The following is a 23,162-nucleotide window of genomic DNA, read 5'->3' on the forward strand; positions in this document are numbered from 1 at the left end:
GAGAAGCACAACCGTCAATCCAAGGCAGTTTAACAATTTAGCGTCCAAATGCTTCTCTCTTCACAGCCTTATCGAAGAACATCTTGACCTGTCGTTCCGTCTCTTCCTTTTTTAACTGCTCACCAGGATCTTTTATAGCCATAGCTTCAATTTCCCACAAATCCGCTATTCTTGTTGATTGAGTCAATGTAAGTAGAGTGTAAGACGAGGCAGTTGGTGAGGTGGTCTCAGAAGGGCCCATAAGTGTCCACCCCAAACAAGTTCTTACAGCCACCAGATTCTTGTATACGTGCACAAAGTCTGGCGTGATTATCTGAGCCCAGACATCAGCTCCTAACAATACCTGTATTTCACTAGCAATGTTATCATCACACTGTCTAACAGCAGTAAGTTCAACTCCCTTATCCTTCAGTAAATTAAACAAGTCAGCATCAACTAGGGGAGCACTACCGCAAATACAATCAGAGCCTAACACAGTAACCTCACATCTCCTTTCCTCGTTCATACCCAACAGGGTTATCTGATAGGACTCGAGGCTAACAGGTGCTGTTTTCCCACCTCCAAATAATTCTTGACTTAGGATTTCCTTTCCGGTTTGTTTCAACTCTAATTTCTTAACACAAGACTTCTTAATGTAGCTTTTCTGCAATCCAATGTCGCGAAGAACTCTCACTCTGTGAGTGGATCCACCAACAACTATCTTAGCAACTAAAGTCTGCAGATAGGTCACTTGTCCTTCGTTACTACCTGCTATCATGCTAACTGTATTTGAAACTGAATCATCTTTAGGTTCATCTGAGGCTGACTTCATACACATCAAAGCGTACTGTTTTCCTCCACGACAGGGACATGTCAGTGCTAAGTGTAAGATGTTTGTGAAGTGTCCATTTTGCAGAGGGAAATTTAGTGGAGGCAGTTCGAGGGCAGCCACTACACGTCTGATCTTGGATGCTCTTGTTTCCATCTTTAAAATGTTATACCCATCTCTGAACACTGATAGCACCCATTTACACATCTCCATAAGCACGCTGAAGTCTGTGGTAAATTTCAGCAGCAGGAATTCCTTCTTTAACAAGGAATTCCATCGCAGCACGTTGATGGAAGGAAACATTGATGTCAGCTATTATGTAAGTCCTTGCTGTTATCACGTGATAAACGCTAATGATGTTCGAGTATCTGCACATGTTCTAGATAGTCTGAAGATTGAGATGATGTGCATATTATTCTATATTAAAGGATCTGGAGGCTGACACTCTACCACTGATCCACAGAGGCAGCTCTCATTTGAATTAAAAGCGATTTTACAAAGCTCTCTTACTGACTTGCTACCTAAGTACAAAAACATTTTTGTTGATCCTTTAGAAGCTCCCTGACACAGTTGCAAGGCAGCAGCTTTCTGATTATTTAGCATTTCCACCACAAAGGCTTCAACAACCTCCTAAGGGAGAACTTTTCTGCCCATAGCCAATGATTCTCTTTTAGTTTATCAGTTCTGGTATTGGCAGACCAACCCTCGACCAGGCAGTTTCAGGTTGCAGTTGCTTACTTTCTAGAAAGGCAGGGGGTTTATAAGATTTCTGGGGATATATTAAAGGCGATGGGTTGGGATATAGTGCCATATGTGAAATACTTATTTGATTACCGTTTGCATGAACGAGCTATACCAAATTAATGTAGAGTTACAATAGCAACCCCAGTGTACAAGGGAAAGGGTGACAAACACAAAGCGGAAAATACAGGCCAGACAGCTTGACGTGTAGTTAGTAAGCTCTGGGAAAGCATTCTTTCTGAGTATATTAGACACATTTGCAAAATTACTAACTGGCTTGATAGAAGGCAGTTGGAGTGAAGCTCAACTTGTAAGATTCCAAAAAGATATAGCAGATATTTTAGTTCACGAGGTCAAATGGACTGTATCGCTATTGACCTATCCAAGGCTTTTGATCCCTCTCGTAGTGCACTGGCACTGCCGGTGGCTTCAAGTAGCCTACACAGTGGCCTCCACGGTATGCACTAGCCAAGCGTCTTGGTGGGTGCGCTATTTACCAACTGATGAGCCCAACTTAGCACACTGGGGCAAAACGCTGGCAACCAGGAAAGAGTTAGTTGGAAAATTCATAATGTCCAATGACGGACCATTTATATTGGCATTATAAATTTACTCATTCGGGACAAATATTTCTGGTTCCCTATGGCAGGCATCAATTTTTGGTAATGAGACAAAGTCTCTTATAGTGCATTGGCACTGCCAGTGGCTTCAAGTAGCCTACGCGGTGGCCTCTACGGTATGCACTAGCCAAGCGTCTCGGTAGGTGTGCTATTTACCAACTGATGAGCCCAACTTAGCACAATGGGGCAAAATGCTGGCAACCAGGAATGAGTTAGCTGGAAAATTTATAATGTCAAATAATGTACTGTTTATATTGGTATTAGAGCACTCGAAGCCTAGGGAGTCTGTCATTATTACACCCTTCGTGGCCTTTGCTTTTCTTTGGCCGATACCTTCATTTTTCGAAGTGTTAGATGCCTTCCATTTTTCTCTCTGATTATTAGTGTTATATACAGGATGGTTGCCTAGTTGTACTTCCTCTTAAAACAATAATCACCACCACCTAAGGTAAACAACTGTTAGGGAATCTGCCACCTGGGCAACTGCCCTAAATGCAGATCATTGATGACTGATGGTAGTACTGTTTACCATTGTATATTGTAGCAGGATGTTACTGACCTGAAGAAGCTGACCTGAAGATCTTCTGTACTTCTCCCAGTACCTGGGGAACTGGAAATGTAAACCGATAATGATGATTATCAGCCTTAGGTCAGCCTCCACACCCCGTCCATTATGATATCTGTCTTAGATGAGCACAAGTTTTGACATTCCTTATTTGCATAAATATGTTGTTGAAAAGGGCACAGGGAACTTGATTGCCCTCTTGATGAGATCCAGGTGGTAGAAACATCATGCTTTATAAAGAAGTCAGATTGTTTAGTTAAGTGACATTTTATGTCATTACTGCTATCATTAGTTGTGCTACCCCTTGAATTACAATGTTCATCTACTTTTGTAATCATTGCCTAATATATTTCCTGTATCATCTGACTTAATGCAGAAAAAGGATATTTGCAAAATACTTTTTCCAGTGCAGTATCATATGAATGTTCAATGATCTATTATTTTTCAATCTGTCAACACTGCCGACAAAGCTTCCTCATCAGAAAAGGAATTCCTGATCCAATCTTCAGAGTCAATATTTCCGGAGAAGCACGCAGTGAAGTCTTTAACCACGTTGTGACAGTGGTTTCTTATGTCTGCCAGCACATCAGTATCAAGAGGAATTCATTCTTTGTACAAAACCTTGAAGGAGTGGAAAGAAAAGCACTGCACCTTGTTTCAGCTTCTCTCTCCACAAAATGAAGCTTGTGTTTCATGGCATTCACTTAGTCCTAAACAAGAAAGAGTAGTGTTGTTTCCTTGTAAATTTTTGTTGAGGTTATTAACCAGGCTGAAAATATCTGCTAAGTATGCGACCCTACAACACATAAATTCACCAACAAATCTATCAAATGCATAATTTTTCATAATTCTGAATTAATAATTTATCTTACCAGACAAATATACAGTATATATGAATAAAATTTCAAATTTAACTATCAGAACATTATATGGAGATTTCTGTAGACACATTTTTTAATAATTGTTAAAATACGAGGAATCTATATATTAAAAGAGTTTACTAAAAAGAGCTTCGGCAAATCCATCCACCCATCCTACTGGAACGATTTGCTTCATTTCTGTTTTATTCTCTCCGTTATTAGGCTACCTGCTGGTGAATCATGAGACATTGATAGGTCTCTAAGTTTAGCCAACTTTGAGTATAGTACGCGCACCTTTTCTTGAGCCCTAGTTCCCATTCGTTACTATGGAGATCCGGGCTCAAGAAAAGGTGCGCGTACTATAATCATACAATCAAATCATTAAATGATCACTCCAATAATTGCAGGGGAAGGCTTAGCCTAACCCACAATACATTCTGTACTTACCTCATGAATAGTTACACGGGCCGTGAAAGTCTAAATGATAATAAAATAACACTTTCGTTAATAATCTGATATATGTGATTTTCATCCTTAGCAGGGGTAGAAAAATACCGGGCGCCCAGTCGCCATGGCGCCTGAAAACTTTTACCTGGCGCCCGAATTTTCAAATTCGGTTTTGAAAATTTATTTTTTGAAATCCGGAGTTCCCTTACATGTACGTTGCCACCACTTTACAAAGTAACAAATCGTGTGGTGTTTCACGTTTCTTTCTGTAGCTCATATATTCTAATATTCGCAATAAACATTTTCAGTGCTTTTGGCAGTCTTGAATTCTGTAATTGCTCCTCGTACCTTGGAACTGGACGTTTCAGTTCTGCGTGGGAGCTGCCTAGCGGTCATGGGAGATATCGTTGTAACCCATCAAACAAGTATCCTTTCATGTGGACATATCTTTTTTTTTTTTTGCTAGGGGCTTTACGTCGCACCGACACAGATAGGTCTTATGGCGACGATGGGATGGGAAAGGCCTAGTAGTTGGAAGGAAGCGGCCGTGGCCTTAATTAAGGTACAGCCCCAGCATTTGCCTGGTGTGAAAATGGGAAACCATTTTCAGGGCTGCCGATAGTGCAATTCGAACCTACTATCTCCCGGATGCAAGCTCACAGCCGCGCGCCTCTACGCGCACGGCCAACTCGCCCGGTTGTGGACATATCGTAACACATCGAGTTCCATTTCAAATTATCGGCTATCGGTAGCCGAGTACAAAGATCAGACCAGAGTTGTAGAGAAATGCAGAGAACTACTACGTTAAATAATTCCACAAACACTACATTACCGCCTTCCCTCCCGTGACTAGCCGTTTCTCAACTATTGCCGCCAAAGCAGTGCTGATAAATTCCCGTGGAAATCATTCTTTGCACTTAGAACATACGGAATGACATGTTTATCAATTCTTGTATTTTCACCGAACAATATTTATACTTTTAATTTAATTACAGCACCTCGTATTGAACGGTTTGCACTTTATAAATACGGTTGTTTTTATTACTGTGCGTTTATGGAAAATTGGCAACGTAGCATCAGACATTGAAGCCCGCGAACTCTGAATCCATTTAACGCTGGTGTATTTTACGTTTCTGTGGCATACTTGAGGAAATCGGCAAAATGAAACGAACAAAACCCCACAAATTGACTGATGCGAGTATAAAACAGTGTACTCTTTCAGATTTCTTCGTAAGTAGGGCCCGTAAATGTAACACAAAGTGATACAGAAGCGAGAGAATGTGAGAAAACACTTGATGGAAATGCCGACTGTAGTGTTCAGGACGACAGTGACCAGCGTGACATTATGGTGTTCAAGGCAATGATATGTCAAACATTAAAAATCCGTCGAAATTTCAATTTTCAGACAGACGGAAATTTCAGCACTTTTAGCGAAGTGCGTAAAGAAAATGAATGCTAATATGTTACAGCATTTGAATGCACTGTTCATGACATCTTATCATATTGCAAAAAATAACTGACCTTACACTGATTTTGAAGATTTGGTTACAATGTTAAGCAAGTTGAATGTTACTGATTCGAGAAGTGTGTGAATGATACACAATGCAGAGAATCGTAGCTTGAATTACAGCCGTGGCTGTGCTATGAAGAAAGGAATTGCGAAGTGTAAATTATGCAGTAACTTTCGCAGTATTGCCGACAGACATTCTAAAGTTGTATCCGAATTTTCAGGACCATTTAAACTGGAAACGTTTAAAACATACGAAAAATCCTATCCTCACTCGAAGTGTTACGAGGCTGAAAAAAATAGCGTTACAGCCCCAAAGGGCCTTGGTCTACCAAGCGACCGCTGCTCAGCCCAAAGGCCTGCAGATTATGAGGTGTCGAGCGGTCAGCACGACGAATCCTCTCGGCCGTTATCCTTGGCTTTCTTGACTGGGGCCGCCATCTCACCGTCAGATAGCTCCTCAATTGTAATCATGTAGGCTGAGTGGACCTCGAACCAGCCCTCAGGTCCAGGTAAAAATCCCTAACATAGCCGGGAATCGAACCCGGGGCCTCCGGGTAAAAGGCAGGCACGCTACCGCTACACCGCGTGGCCGGCAGGAGGCTGAAAGTTTCATGAAAAATCCCGAACGTGCACTTTTAGCGAAGTGCGTAAAGAACATGAATGCTAATATGTTACAGCATATGAATGCATTGTTCATGGCATCTTATCATACTGAAAAAAAAAAAAAAAAAAACTATTTTGAAGGTTTGTTTGCATTGTTAAGCAAGTTGAATGTTACTGATTCAGAGAAGTATGTGAACGATACACAATGCAGAGAATTTATTTCATACATTGCCTCAGATCTTCGTGAAGATTTTATATGTGGCATTAAGGAAAGTTCATGTCAGTATCTTACTCGATGGATCAACAGAAATCTGATGATGAGGAGCTGATACTTTACATTCATTTTTTTAAATAAGGTGACTTTCAATCGTGTTATTGGAGGATGCAATAAGTGATAGCTATATGGAGACTCTAAAAACGGAACTGCCTCATTTAGGGGTTGGAGAACTCTTTGCGGTACAAAACTATTAGGTATAGGGACTGATGGAACACCATGTGTGATTGGTGTCCGTAATGGTATGGTTACAAAAATATCTGAAAAAATTGAGAACTTGGTAAAACGTTCACTGTGTTGCACATCAACTCCAACTCTTTGTTCTTCACTCACTGAAAAATGTGAGACTTAAAAATCATTGATGAAATTGATTCTATACTCAGGAAACCATATATGTTTTATCTACATTCGCCAAAACGACTTCGAGAACTGAAGAAAATTTCGGAGTTGCTGGAATGTGTAATATCCAAATTGGAGTACTTACACCAAGTTAGATGGGTAGCAAGCAAATTAAATGCTTCGCAAGCAGTTGTCAAAGACTGGGAATGCCTAGTGGTGCATTTATATAATATTTCTGAAAGGAAAGGTGAAGACGGAATCACGGCTAAAGGTCTTCTAAAGAAGATCAACGACTTCAAATTTGTCATCAATTCCCTTCTTGTATGACTTTTGAGTATATTCAAAAGACTTTCACTTGTATTTCTGAGGCATGTTCCGATTTTAAGTCAGATAAGAGTGGATGCAAATAATGCAATTAATTCATTGCAGCAACTTCACAACACCAAGGGCCCAATGGTAGAAAAGTTTTTTCTGCTATAGCACTTTCAGGAGTTTTCAGTAGTGTCGAATAAGAATTTCACGGGCGACAAGGAACTTTGGCAAGTGGGATTACCTTACTGAAAGACACATTTCTTCAAAATAAGGACATTCAAAGTGCCATTGGTGTTACTGACACATATTTCTGGCCATCAGGAAAACAACTGGAAAATTATGGCAATAGTGAAATACAGCTTCTTGCCACTCATTTTTCAAAAAACCTTCAAATTGAGGTGAACAACGTAGAAGACGTACTGAGCGGGTGGTACGCGTTCAACGTAGTCGGGAAAGGTCTTCCAATGAATGATCTACTTGAAAAATCACTGTCTGTGAAAGGACGATTTCCGATTTTTGGGAAGCTCCTTAGTATATAGTGGCAACAATTCCTGTATCGACTCATCATGTGAGCGAGGGTTCAGAACGATGAATATTATTAAACACAAACTGCAAACCAAGCTTGTCGACAAGAACTTAAGTGATCTCATGATATCTTTGAATGGACCATCTTTAAAGGACTTTGATGCAACAAAATGTATTGATCGTTGGCGTTTTGGTGGGAAATCAAACAGGCACATGTAGTGTAATTTTAAAAGATGCTGACCTTGAAGGTGACTGGTGATTATTTGGGTTAGTATCTCTTAAAATATAAATTTCCATTCTTATATGAACTGAGACTATAGGCTATTACTTAATTTCAAAACCAATACGTAGCTTTATCTTAGTCTAACCTGTGGTTTTCATAATGTATATTTGCAAAAAAAAATGTGCTGGCTCCTGATAAAAAGGAGCTGGCTACTGAATTATTTTTATTTTCTTCTACCCCTGATCCTTAGTAATGTAATTGCATGCAGCCATGTTTGATTACTACCTGTGAAGCCAGAGAGTATACACTTTCTCCAATGATGGAAGAGTACTATTCTTGCTAGATACTCTTTGATTATCTGACTTCCCCAGCTTCTGAATACATATGGCAGAACATTCCTAATAACTTACAGGCTGCAAAGAGAAAACAGTCGACGTACGTACAGATAGGAAGGTATCAAGTTGACTAGCCCTCTGTATGACCATTAATAAAGCACAGGAACAAACTCTTGAAAAAGTGGGTAGTCTACTTACCTGAATCAGTATTCAGTCACGGTCAAATGTACGTTGCACTATCTCGGGCAAGATAGTTTTTAAAAATGTTAAGATCCAGATACGGCGGCACGGTCGAAGTGCAGAGAACATTGTATGGAAAGAAGTGTTATAAACTACATTACCGGTATTAAATGTTCATAAATCTACTGAAAAGGGCAGGCAAACCAATATGACCGCGACAGGTATATCAAGACGAGATATCTAACCTATTTGTAACGAAGGCTGCAGAGCAGCAGCACAGGTCCACTAGTTGTATTTTTATTTTATTCACACGTGCATTCTAGCAAATCATCTCTAAATAAAACATCTTAAAACTCGTAACTTCCAGAAATAATTAGTTTAGAAAGCTCTTTGAAAAGAAAAAGAATTATTAATACCATTTTTATAATTTGTCTGACACCAGTCCACCTTTCCTCTTCAGAAATAATTAATTCAATATTTATGAGATCAGTTTAATGCACAATGCCAAAAATTCAGCCAATTTATAACAGTCTGAAGTTGTCTTATATAAGCGATACAAAACAAATATCTGCAATGTCTTTGTCGTAGGCTTCAACAAGATCTTGAATAGTGCAGGGTTCAACTAATCTGCTCCTGATGAGGATATGTGTAGGAATCTGGATATCGCCATATTTGCATTGGATCCCACAAGTAGCATTTCCACTTCTGAAGATTGGTTTAACATCTAACATCTCGGGACCTCTACTCTCCTGCTCTCAGTCAGTTCAGTGACCTCCATACTGAGTAAGAGAGGTCTTACCCAGAGAGAACCTATTCTCTATTGAACTGCACGTCTGTAGTTTCAGCTTTCCATTTAGTGATGCAGCTGTTGTCACAAGTTGCTTAACGTCGCACCGACACAGATAGGTCTTATAGCGATGATGGGATGAGAAGGGGCTAGGAGTGGGAAGGAATTGACCGTGGCCTTAATTAAGGTACAGCCCCAGCATTTGCCTGGTGTGAAAATGGGTAACCACGGAAAACCATCTTCAGGGCTGCCAACAGTGGAGGATGCAGCTGTTTTCTTGGGTGATCTTGGAGGGCTTATGAACCTGGAAGGAAACTCCTCCTCAATCTAAGATGATGATGTAGTGGGTGGTGGCCAAACATCAGGTGGTGAGAGTCTTCTTCCTGCTTTTTCCTTTTACCCTAGGTGATCACTTGTATTATCTTACGTGAAGCAATTCCAACCAGCGGAAATAGTCTGCGAGTAGGTGTTCGTTTAAGGCACTCAAAGATGATGCATGCCATTTTGTCGACAGCCACATCAACATGTTTTGTATGAGCTAAAACCTCCCAGTGTATATTCAGCCACTGTACTGCTCATGTCTAGAGTAAATGTACACACAATAGCCAGCTGGGCTCCCCACATGCCACTCAGTTTTTGTAGGATTTTGTTTCTGGCACAAACCTCACCCTGCATACTATCCTTTTCAATGTTTTTGATGCTATTACCTTGTTGGAGCACTTTCAATAGATTCTTATTCAATCTCAGCACGTAACTCTCAAGACAGGAACACTTGATGTTTTGAGTTGTCAATATAGTTGTAGAGTGAATAAAATTTGAACAGTTTTTATACATTCTAAATGTTAGTACTGTATGTATGTGCATAAGAGAGAGCGAGTGAATGTAAGTCAGTTACTGAGAACAGCAGAAAAAATTGCTCCAAAAAGTTATTTATTTACTATTAAAAACAGTAATGTTCTCTAATTTATTGTAAAAAAAACATGTTTTAGAATTCTGGAAATGATCTGCCAGTCCATACAAATTCACCATTAATCAAGAAGTAACATTTTGTTCTTGGATAACAGTTATTCTCAACGAAAAAGACTGGAATACAGATTTTTATTAAGCTTGGCATGTGCCAGATGAACCCGATGCTAAAAGTATGTAAAAAAAGTAGACGATTTTTTTTCCTTTTTTTTCTCTGCTGGTGGTTTAACGTTGCATTAACGCATCAAATGTTTTTGGTGATGCAAGGATGGGAAACGTCTAGGACTGGAAAGGTAGTAGCCATGGTCTTAATTAAGGTACAGCCCCAGAATTTGCCTGGTGTGAAAATGGGAAACCACAGAAAACCATCTTCAGGCCAGTTCACGATGAGATTCAAACTCGCAATCTCCCGAGTGTAAGTTGACAACTAAAAGCCCCTAACCAGGCGGTCAATTCACTCGGTAAAAGTACACCCCTGTGCATGGGGGTGGTAGAATAACACCCATGGTAACTCCTGCCTGTCGTAAGAGGTGGTTTTTTTTTTGTTTTTTTGCTAAGGGCTTTACGTCGCACTGACACAGATAGGTCTTATGGCGACGATGGGATAGGTAAGGCCTAGGAGTTGGAAGGAAGCAGCCGTGGCCTTAATTAAGGAAGAGCCCCAGCATTTGCCTGGTGTGAAAATGGGAAACCACGGAAAACCATCTTCAGGGCTGCCGATAGTGGGATTCGAACCTACTATCTCCCGGATGCAAGCTCACAGCCGCGCACCTCTACGCGCACGGCCAACTCGCCCGGTTGTCGTAAGAGGTGACTAAAAGCGGCCCCAGGGGCTCTGAACTTTGGAGGAGCGTGGGTTGGCGACCATGGGGCCCTTAGCTGATTCCTGGCATTGCTTCCACTTACCTGTGCCAGGCTCCTCATTTTCATCTATCCTATCTGACCTCTCTTGGTCAACTCTTGTTCTTTTCCGACCCCAACGCTATTAGGTTTCCGAGGGCTAGGGAGTCTTTCATTTTCACACCCTACGTGGCCCTTTGTCTTCCTTTGGCCGATATCTTCATTTTTGAACCCAATAAACCCAGGTTTACCCACCACCAAAGCCCTCCTCAAGATACACAAAACTGGCATCCCCATTCGCCCGATCATTAACTATAGACCAAGTCCTTTATATAAAGCATCACAATTCATTCAAAGATTTTTAAGAAGGAACTATAATTTTTTGTCAAACAAATCCATCAAAAACACTAAAGAATTGTTATATTATAATCTATTAGCTTCTGTCCGTATTGATAGTTCAAGCACACAAGTATGAAGGATGAGTTCTCCACCTAATCAATACTTTATTTTACATAGTGTCAATATTATTTACATAAAAGGACAGTACCGGTTTCGACCTGTAAATAGGTCATCATCAGCTGTTGAAGAACTTGCTTAATAGCGACTGTGCAGAATAAATACTACGAAAATTAAAATTAAACAAGAATGTCATTAAAATAAACATGAAATAAACATGGTATTTAACATAGATATTTGAACTTGACACCAGAATATCAGTGATTCTTGATAAACTCTTAGAATTGTATCCAATTTCAACCTAAACAAATATAATTTTTGAAATATGTAGAAACCATGGGGCCAGGGAAAAGCCCTCTAACCCCCAAAACTGTACCATATGTATATATCTTAACCTTATGTATTTTTTAGAATAGTGGCATTCATGTTTAATTGTAATTCTAGTAGTATTTATTCTGCACAGTCGCTATTCAGCAGGTTCTTCAACAGCTGAAGATGACCTATTTACAGGTCGAAACCGGTACTGTCCTTTTATGTAAATAATATTGACACTATGTAAAAAAAAGTATTGGTTAGGTGGACAACTCATCCTTCATACTTGTGTACTAAAGAATTGATCGATAAATTAAAAAAGTTTAACATTCAATCTAATCATTCTCTCCACTCATTCGATATCGTAAACATGTATCCTAGCATACAAATCTCCAAGGTATACCCCATCATTCGAAACAATTTAAGCAAATACAGCGGCCTAAGTATATTAGAAATACAGGATTTCATGTCTATGCTTAAATTAGTAATAAGCAACAATTATTTCACTTTCGATAATGTTATTTATCAACAAGGATCGGCCTTGGGTATCTTAGCCGAGATTTACTTGGATTTTTTGGATCACACCAAAATTGATAATAATAACTTTGACAACATCCTTTTCTGGGCAAAATATATAGATGACACCATAGTAATTATGGATGAGAGCATCACAGAAACTGCTACCACCCTCATTAATCTAAATAACATTGACCTGCATACAAAATTCACACTCGAATCCGAAATAGAATGGAAAATTAATTTTTAGACTTAACCATTATCAGGCACCCAAGCTACTTAATATATAAGATTTTCAAAAAACCCTACCCAAACAGTCACTACAATCCGTCAAGATTCTTCACATCCCCAAATTCACAAACGAGCAGCGTACAACAGCAGGGTGTACCAAGTCTTCAAATTCCACTGTCTAAAAGAGACCTAAAAAATTAGTTGAACACCACTCATAATACAGCTAAATCTAATGGATACAACAGTTTCTTAATTTAAAAAAATAATCAATAAATATTAATATCACCCCTCTACCACTTTGAAAAATGATAACAAAACAACTCCTCTCTTTCTATCTTTACGTTCAAAGAACAAATTTACAAAGTCACCAACATCTTTAAAAAGCATGACGTAAAAGTACGTTTTCAAAACCAACAATAGGAATGCACAAGTCTTACACAATGCCACATCCATAAACAAGTTTAATAGTATTTCAAAATCAGGAGTATACAGGATTATTTGCAACAGTTGTAATTCTTCTTACATTGGACAGAATGGGAGGAATTTTAATATAAGGTACTCTGAACACGTCAATGCCCTGAAGTACAATAAATTTTCAGCTGTAGGACATCATATGCATGACTATAATCACAAATTCAAAACATATAAAACAAGATATGGAAATTCTCAAAATCATCAACAAAGGACTCCTCCTTAACATTACTGAAAGCTGCTTCATACATACAGATCTTTTTTTTTTTTTTTTTTTTTTTGCTAGTTGCTTTACGTCGCTCCAACACAGATAGGTCTTATGGCGACGATGGGACAGGGAAGGGCTGGGAGTGGAAAGGAAGCGGCCGTGGCCTTAATTAAGGTACAACCCCAGCATTTGCCTGGTGTGAAAATGGGAAACCACGAAAACCATTTTCAGGGCTGCCAACAGTGGGGTTCGAACCTACTATCTCCCGAATACTGGATACTGGCCGCACTTAGATCAATATTTTAACCCGAATCATAATCTTAATGACATTTCAGAAAAGCCAAATATCCTATTTGACCTTCTAATTCCCATTTTTAGAAACGTCAAACCAACAAGTCGTAATTCAGTTTTCCATAATATTCACAGCACCTTTCCTCAGCAGCCATCTCTTTTCCCACATCCTTCGGCCCCACCTTAATTCCCCCCCTTCTCCTTTCCCCGACCTCTCCCCTCGCTCCTTGCCCCACGCCTTCCTTTTGCTTTGAATCTCACAACCGTTAGTATGAGGCACACAAAAATACACCACGCACCACGTACCGCAACGAGAGGTAAGTCTCATATAACCTATGCCATTTGACTAACATGCTCTCTCTTCCCCCCCCCCCCCCCCCCGTTCTATTCATTAATTTTATCTAATTTTATCTATCATTTATCCGGTTAACTTCATGTACACCACAATGAATTGCGAATTTATACCAGCCACAAATTCAGAATGTGTCAGTTTTAACCATATCTTCATGTGCCGTCCTGACAATGTCCAACAGCATTTCAGCATGTTTTTAACAAGCACTACGGGAACATTTCATTTTATTTACGTTGGTCGATGTGGAAACACCATCTAGCAGTTCTACATCAGCTGGTGGTTATTTACAGTGGCATCCAGTGGCTTGCATACGGCTAACACCACTCAAGTAGATTTGGTGATTGATGATCTGACTATAGAATCAACATTTATCAGTTCCCATTTTACAATTGAAATTGTAATGATTTGCAGTGATGGAACTAACAATTCTATACATATCAATATAAGAAAGAGTCTGGATGATGAGCATACTCCAGATGCTAAGAATTTAGAGCCTAATTTATTTTTCAGATTTTACATTTAGTTCATTTAATATTAATTGTGTGTTTGTACATTAGTTTTCATGTCAACTGTGTGTTTTTACATTTGTTTAGTTATTAGATGGGGGTCATAGTTGCTTTACGTCCGTAGGTATAACCTCAAAGTGCCCTACACGTGTCTCCCGGGTGGTGCTAAGTAAGCAACAATATCGGCTGCTGGACCAAAAGAAATTTTCTTGAGGATATCCCAGCAAATAGAGGATACATCACAACCGTCATCATGACTACAAACGGTTCTTCTCAGAACCAAACAACAACAAAGGACCTAGGACATTCACTGACAATACTACAACTAAATGTTGAAGGCATAAGGAAGACAGTGAGCAATATACTTACAGGAGTGCTGAATGACAACCAAGTGGATATTGTACTTTTACAAGAAACTCACTGTGAAGACCAAAGCCAACTCCTGTCCAGATGCAAGTTGCTAGGATACAGTCTTGTCGCAGCAACTTTCCATGAGTGCTACGGAACAGCAACTTATGCTAAGAACAACATCGAGCAGGTAGAAAAGAGCTTTATGTACAAGTGCTGATAATAATATATTCACCATCAAAATTAGAACTGCTGGCACAGAAGTTATCAACATCTATAAACCTCCTTCCCAGCCCTCGGTTAATGAAGCCATTCAGAATGTGAAAAATCCTACTGCCATCCTAGGAGATTTTAACAGTCACCATACCACCTGGGGATATAAAGATACCAATTCTGATGGCAACAGTATACTAGAATGGGCAGAGACTGAAGACATTTTCTTGATGTACGATGCCAAAGAGAGAGGTACCTTTCACTCTGCTAGATGGAAACATGACTATAACCCAGACCTCTGTTTTGTTTCCAAGGACCAACAGGGGAGACCTCTCCCCTGCAGAAGAAAAGTGCTAGACAATTTCCCCCGAAGTCAGCACAGACCAGTTTTTCTGAAAGTTGGCATTGAAGTTCCAACTGTAAGATCAAATTCAGTGCCCAGATGGAATTTTACAAAGGCTAAATGGGATTTCTTCACCAGTGAGATGGAACACAACATCCAATGGATTCCACCAGCTCTTGAAAACTATAACCGTTTTACTGGGCTGATGTGTTATATAGCAAAGAAGCACATTCCCTGAGGATTTAGAAAGGAATACACCCCAGGGTGGAGCGAGAGATACAATGAGCTGTACGAAGAATACCAACGTAGCAATCAAACGGAAGTCGCTGATGAATTACTGATTTGCTTAGACTCTGCCAGGAAGGAAAAATGGCATACACTTCCAACACTCCAGCAGAAAAGCACGGTCCCTCCTCAGGAAGCTGGGCAGTAGTGCCCCTAATTACCACAGCAAGAACTCTAAAATAAAGCCGGAACATATAGCAAACAGAATTGTTGGCTTAATGAGAGCATCAGCAGACCCAAAAAGGGATGAAACAAGGCAATCCTAAACGAGCTGAAGATAGAACTGTCCAGAGCTAAAACAAAATCGCAGTTCTCCAAGGATTTTTCTGTTGCAGAGATCTCAGCTGCTTTGAAGGAAACAAAATCGGGGAAAGCAGTAGGCTTGGATGGTATCCATCCCAAACGTTTGAAGCACAGTGGTCCTAGAACTTTGGAATGGCTTGCTAAATTCTTTCATGACATCCTAATGAAAAGAAGGCTCCCATCTCTTTGTAAAAGAACTAAAGTAGTTGCTGTTGTGAAGCCTGGGAAAAGTGGCTGTAATGCGGAAGATTATCGACCTATTGCTCTACTGAGTATCTGCTACAAACTACTAGAGAGATTGATCTATAACAGAATCTCAGCTACAGTACTTCACCACATTCCAGTTGAACAAGCAGGATTCAGACCTAACAGGAGCTGTTGCGATCAGGTTCTGGCACTAACCAGCCATACTGAGCAGGGCTTTCAAGAAAAAATGAAAACGGTTGCTATGTTTGTGGATTTATCATCAGCCTATGATACAGTCTGGCGAAAAGGGACGATCCTGAAGTTCCTGAAAATTATCCACTGCAAGACCCTAGCTTCATTGCTCAACAACATGCTATGCAATCGCCTAATTCAAGTACATCTCAATGGAAACAGAAGCAGATTCTAAGATTAAATGACAGATTGCCACAGGGTTCTGTTCTTGCTCCACTTCTGTTCAATCTCTAGACGGCAGATCTTCCATCTACTGCGTGCCGAAAGTTTATATATGCTGATGACATGGCCCTAACAGAACAGTCCATAGACTTTGAGACCGCTGAAGCCATTCTCACACAAGATCTCCTAAAAATGGATAGATACTTCAATACCTGGCGATTGAAACCCAATGTAAACAAAACAGAGATAAGCACCTTTCATCTAGACAACAGGAGAGCCCATTACATCCCACAAGTTCAATCCAGAGGCCAACAGCTTAAATACTGTGCTAATCCAAAATACTTGGGTATTATGCTGGATCGCTCTTTGACGTATAAAGAACACCTCTGCAGAACAGCAGCAAAGGTTAAAACACTAACAACATCCTTCACAAACTCAGTGGCACTAGTTGGAGAGCAAATGCTAATGTCCTCCTAACAACAGTTCTTGCCCTAGTATACCCAGTTTCAGAATATTGCAGCCCTGTATGGATCAACAGCGCACACACAGGAAAGTTGATGTCCAGCTGTATGATACCATGAGGACAGTGTCTGCTACACTCAAATCCACACCATTTAAATGGCTGCCAGTATTAACTAACATCCATCCTCCTCACCTTCGAAGGCTAACTGCTCTGAAGAAGGAATGGTTAAAATGTACTGCAAATACACTTGTGCCGATTCATCAGGACTGCAACCCTCAGAAGCATGGAAGATTAAAATCTCGACATTCATGATGGCAACTAGGAAAGAGGCTGGTTGAGTCACAGTACGACATGAATAATGCCTGAATGGAAGAGTGGGCTGCTTCAAACCCTGACCAGCTAGGGTTGATATCTGACCTTTGTAGGAAACATGCTGTGTTCAACTTGCCAAGAAGAATCTGGGCTTCGTTGAATAGAATGCGGACCGGTCTTGGAAGATGAAATTTCTGGCTCCACAAGTGGGGAAAAATTTCCAGCCCTCATTGCGACTGTGGTGACGTGGCTCAGACAGTCACCATGTTGTAATGATGTGCCCACTTTGGAGCTTCCAGGGAGGATACCACGAACTTCATACGGCAAGTGAAGAGGCAGTGAATTGGCTAAATTCTCTGGACATTAAATTATAAGTTATATTACCATCAATTGATTCTTCGTCCGATTGTTGTTCTATCTACTTTAAGTGTATATAGTTTTAAGTGTGTGTGTGTGTGTGTGTATATATATATATATATATATTTTTTTTTTTTCTATGTACCCTCTTTACACCATACGAAATAAATAAAAGTTATTAGATTACGAGCAGTGTACAAGAGCAGGGTGTACTGAGCCTTCAATGTTCCAATGTCTAATACAGCTAAATTTAATAATAATTATTATTGTTTTCCATTAAGAGGGAGGGAATCTCTAAATGTGATTTTTCCTCCTTTCCAAAATTTTATTTGGACTATCTTTTCCAAATTGATTACAGTTTTAATTACTGCATTGATGGTTGAAAAGTTCCTCATGGAGGTCATTAAGTACCTAGGTGTTAATATAAGTAAAGATCTTCATTGGGGTAATCACATAGATGGGATTGTAAATACAGGTTATAAATCTCTTATGAGCTTGATAGCTGCAGTCGCTTAAGTGCAGCCAGTATCCAATATTCGGGAGATTGTGTTTGAACCCCACTGTCGGTGGCCCTGAAGATGGTTTTCCTAAGTTTCCCATTTTCACACCAGGCAAGTGCTGGGACTGTACCTTAATCCTTCCCACTCCTAGCCCTTTCCAATCCTTGAGTCACCGAAAACCTTTGATATGTTAGTGCGACATTAAACCACCACTTCTTAGCCCGTTTACCATCATATCATTGTCTGCTGTCCATCTCAGAAAATTGTCAACATCCTTGTTTTTTGCAATCGCTCACAATCTTGTAACTTATTTATTACTCTATACTGCATAACATCTGCAAAATGTCTTTACTCTGATTGCAGTTCTTAACTCAAATCATGTATAAATATATGAAAACATAAAAGCCCAATAATACTGTCGTGAGGTGATTGATTGGTGGTGATTATTGTTTTAAGAGGAAGTACAACTAGGCAACCATCCTCACTGTCCTGAGGGATTCCTCTCTTAATGATTACAGGATCAGATAATGCTTCACCTACCTTAATTCTCCAAGTTTTGGAGAATTTTCTATAATATAGTCACCCACTTAGTCACTCTTTTGCCTAGTCTAACTGCACTCATTTTTGTCAGTACTGTAGTCTCTCATGATCTACCCTATCACATGCCTTAGATAGGTCAATTGCAGCACAGTCCATTTGACCACCTAAATCTAAAATCTCTGCTATATCTTGCTGGAATATTAAGAGTTGAGCTTCAGTGAAATAACTTTTTCTAAACCCGAACTGCCTTCTATCAAAACAGTTACCGTAGTAATTTCACAAACATGCTTAATGTACAATAATCAGAAAGAAGCTTGCCCAAAGCTTACATGCGACACGTCAAGCTAACTGGTCTGTAAGTATTGGCTTTATATTTATCACCATTTCTTTTACACAAAAGGACTATTACACCAACTCTCCAGTCATTTGGTATAGCTCCTTCATGCAGACAATCAAATAAGTACTTCAAATATGGTACTACATTCCAACCTATTGCATTTAGTATATACCCAGAAATCTTATAAATTTCAGCTGCATTTCTAGTTTTCTTGTGTCTTATTATGTCTTTGATATGGTATTGTATGTAAATTTCAATAAACAACAAGCAAGAGTATCTCTACAGTAAGGCTCAAATCTATAAAAATAGGGATGGATGACATTTTTGTCAGTTGCTTCATAAAGAGGATCAATGTTACAAAAACCTGATTAAGTTACCATCTCTGATGATGCTTGTTGTTTAAAGGGGCCTAACATCTAAGGTCATCAGCCCCTAATGGTACGAAATGGATGACATGACATGAGATGTTAATTAAAAGATTAAAATGTATCCACTGACTAGAGTTTAAAATATGGTGATGAAAACTGATTATGAGATTAAAACCATCAGTGGATCTAATTCGCAATGCCTTATTTTCTAATAAAAGTAGAAAAAATAGAGCTGATAATGGAATAAGGCATTGCCTGGAAGTAAAGATATATACCGGTATATATATATAATTCATGTCAGAAGTTAAAATAACACATTAAAATACGCAAACACAAACTAAAACAGAGTCAAAGGGATAAAAGCACAGTTAACACAAATAAACAAACACAAAGGACATTATTACACACGATAAAAAAGACCACTCATCATCATCATCATTTCCCTCTATCCAGCTGTAGCCGGGTAGGGGCAAATATGGATCCTCTCCATTTTCTTCGGTCTTTCCACCACTCCTCCTCCAACACTGTGTCCCAGTCCAGGTTTCTTACTATAATACTATGTTGGATTGTGTCCGTCCATCTCAATCGTGGTCGTCCACGGCCTCTCCTTCATTGCATTTGCATTTCCATCACCTTTTTTGGCATTCTTTCATCACGCATTCGCTTTATGTGCCCAAACCATCTTAGTCGGCTCTTCTCAATTCTATCCTTCATTTTTTCCACTCCAATTTCTTCCCGGATTTTCTCATTGCTAATTTTGTCTCTTCTACTCTTCTGTATCATACCCCTCAAGAACTTCATTTCGGCTGCGTGTATTTGACTCTCATCCTTCTTTGTCATTGTCCAAGTTTCTGCCCCGTACGTAGTTATGAGTAGGCCTATGTAATACATCTTGTACATAGTTTCCTTTGCTTCCATTGGCACACCTTTGTCCCATAACATGTTTCTTACACTATGATAGAAACAGCTTCCAGCTTGAATCCTCTTACTAATTTCAGCATCCAGTAGAGCATTCTCCATTAAATCACTCCCCAGGTATTTAAATGTTTCCACTACTTCCAGGGGTTTGTCTGCAAGTCTAATTTGACCTTTCCCTTCCTTCTCCCCTCTAGTCATAACAAGGGTTTTACTCTTCTCTACACTTATTTTCAACCCACATTCTTCTATTTTCCCATTCACCACATTCAACTGTTCTTGAACCTTCCGGTCATCTTCTCCCCAAATCACAATATCATCTGCAAATAACAACATGTTCATTTCTCTTCCTCCATATTCTGCTTTTGCTGTTCTCATGATATCATCCATTACTATTGTAAACAGGATTGGTGATAGAACACTTCCCTGCCCACTTGTTATTTTGAACCAACTTGTCCTACCAACTTGTGTTTGTATGCAACTACAACATTCCTTGTACATTGCCTTGATCATTTTTATTAATCCCTGTCCAATTCCTTTTTGCACCAGACTATCCCAAGCTTTAGTCCTGGGGACACTGTCATATGCCTTTTCAATGTCGATGAAATCAATGTCATCATCATATCATTCCTGTACTCCCATTGCTTTTCCATTAGCTGTCTCATAATGAAAATGGGCTCTATTGTTGACCTTCCCCTTCTGAAACCAAACTGATTTTCCAGTATCTGATTCTCAACCCTCAACCTTATCCTACTTTCCAGTATCCTCTCCATTAACTTAGCAACATGGGATATTATAGTAATTCCCCTGTAGTTCTTCAAAACTTTCTTATCACCTTTCTTGAAAATTGGGATGATTACTCCTTTTTGCCAATCCTCAGGGACCTCCTTATTCTCCCAGACATTCCTGAGAACCCGATATGTCCACTGCAGGCCTACAGCTCCAGCTGCCTTTATCATCTCCACTGAAATTTCATCTATTCCAGCAGTTTTTTCATTCTTCATCTTTCTTACGGCCATTTCAATTTCATTCATTGTAATTTCTTTATCCATTTCTTCATCAACTAATTGCCTTTCCTGGTCGTCCATTGAATGACTGTCATCCGTTCTTATGTTCAGCAGCTTCTGAAAATACTCTCTCCATCTATTTCTTATTTCTTCTGGCTTTGTTAAAATTATGCCACCTTCATCCTTCACAATTCTGGTGTTTAATTGATCTCTTTTTGTTTCTTAAGATACCATACAGTAATTTCTTGCTGCCCTGCATATCATCTCTCAATTTCTGTGTGAATAAGGCCCAGCTCATCCTCTTTTCTTCCTCCAATACTTTCTTGGTCAAATTCTTTGCCTCCACATATTTTCTTCTACTTTCTTCAGTCTTAGATGTTTTCCATGCTTTCCATGCCATTTTCTTTTCCTTCACTTTAATCTTTACCCTATCATTCCACCGGTGTCTCTCTTTGTCCTTCACATTTCCTGATGTTCTACCACATACCTTTTCTGCACATCCAACCAGTGTTTCCTTAATTCATCTTCAACACTCCCCACCTGAACCTGGATACCGGCCAACAACGGACAGGAAGAGCCTCCGATAAATCGAAGGGTCCGTGTTTTCCTTCGGGCCAATGTGCAGATCCAGGATTATTTCAGGTCGTTCACTACCCACGGAGGTACTCCACTTGGTTGTCTGACAAGACAAGGAACCGAAGGTACGTGAAATAATCTGTGACTGCCATCCAAGCGTATTTCAACCGGCTGTGTTGCTCAAGGACAAGTAGCGTACAGCCAACAGTTTCCATTGTTGAATACGCAAGGATAGCTTGGATGAAGTGGCATCTGTCACAAATTTGCAGCATACGACAGAAGGAACTGCAGGCGCCTCAGGTGTAAAGGCGGCACACCAGACTCAGCGAACAAGCTAGCAATGGGACTTGTACAAAAAGCTCCCGTCGCCAACCTAACCCCGCTGTGTTGGATGCTGTTCAGTTTCGCAAGGGCGCTTGGTCTTGCTGAGCCATATGCTGCACTGCCATAGTCTAGCTGGGATAAAATATGTGCCCTATAGAATCGTAGGAGCACCTTGTGGTCAGCACCCCAATCAGTGCTGCCAAGAAACTTTAAGATATTCAGCTTTCTGGTGCATTCTTTTTTTAACTGCCGCACGTGTGGCTCCCACGATAATCTGCTATCGAAAAAGAGCACAAGAAATTGGTGTCAACAATGGGAAGAATGACATTTCCTAAATAAAGCTCAAGTTGTGGGTGAAGAGTATGGTGCCGACAAAAGTGGACAACAGAGGACTTTGCGGTGGAAAACCGAAAGCCATGATCTAAGGTCCCCTGTTCCACTCTCCTAATAGCTGGCTGTAATTATCTCTCTGCGACTGCCATATTACGCGAGCTATAGTGGATAGCAAAATCATTCACAAATAGCGACGGTATTACTGCTGAACCAGCAGCAGCGACAATACCATTTATGGCAATCGCAAACAGAGAGACACTATGTACCAAATATCTCCCAACTCAGATGCGGAATAGACGGAGCGACAAAAAATTAGGAATAAATACCGGCAAGTTACCTCGGAATCTCCATTGATGCAGGACTGAAAGGATAGCATATCGCCATGTGGTGTCATAGACATTTTCTAAGTCAAAGAAAACAGCCACCAAATGCTGTTTGCAGAGAAATGCATCCTGGATAGAACTCTCCAGGTGTACCAGGTGGTCAGTGGTCGAGCGAGTGGCTCGAAAACCACATTGGTACTCGGACAATAGTCTGCGTTTCTTCAGACACCACACAAGTCGGCGATTTACCATCCTCCCAAATAACTTAAACAAGCAGTTTGTGAGACAAATAGGACTATAGCTTCCTGCATACTTAGGATTTTTGTCAGGCTTGAGGACAGGAATGACTATGCCCTCTTGCCACTGAGACGGAAAATCACCCTCTATCCACATTTGGTTGAACACTCGAAGGAGATATAATAGACTATCCTCGCTAA

At 40.0% G+C, this 23,162-nt stretch overlaps 1 protein-coding gene across 6 annotated transcripts in view; it reads right to left on the reverse strand.

Annotated features, from left to right (window-relative positions):
• The window catches only part of Wdr37 (WD repeat domain 37), a 167,487-nt gene that overhangs the window by 137,555 nt on the left and 6,770 nt on the right, over positions 1-23,162 (reverse strand). The window contains exon 2 of one of the 6 annotated variants that reach the window (XM_067137015.2): positions 12,529-12,628. The exons of the other annotated variants lie outside the window; for them this stretch is intronic. The gene's annotated coding sequence lies outside the window, so the exon portion shown is untranslated. The remainder of the gene's footprint in view (positions 1-12,528; positions 12,629-23,162) is intronic. 6 annotated transcript variants of the gene reach the window in all.

Source organism: Anabrus simplex, chromosome 1 (assembly GCF_040414725.1).
Source record: "Anabrus simplex isolate iqAnaSimp1 chromosome 1, ASM4041472v1, whole genome shotgun sequence".
Classification (NCBI taxonomy): domain Eukaryota; kingdom Metazoa; phylum Arthropoda; class Insecta; order Orthoptera; family Tettigoniidae; genus Anabrus; species Anabrus simplex.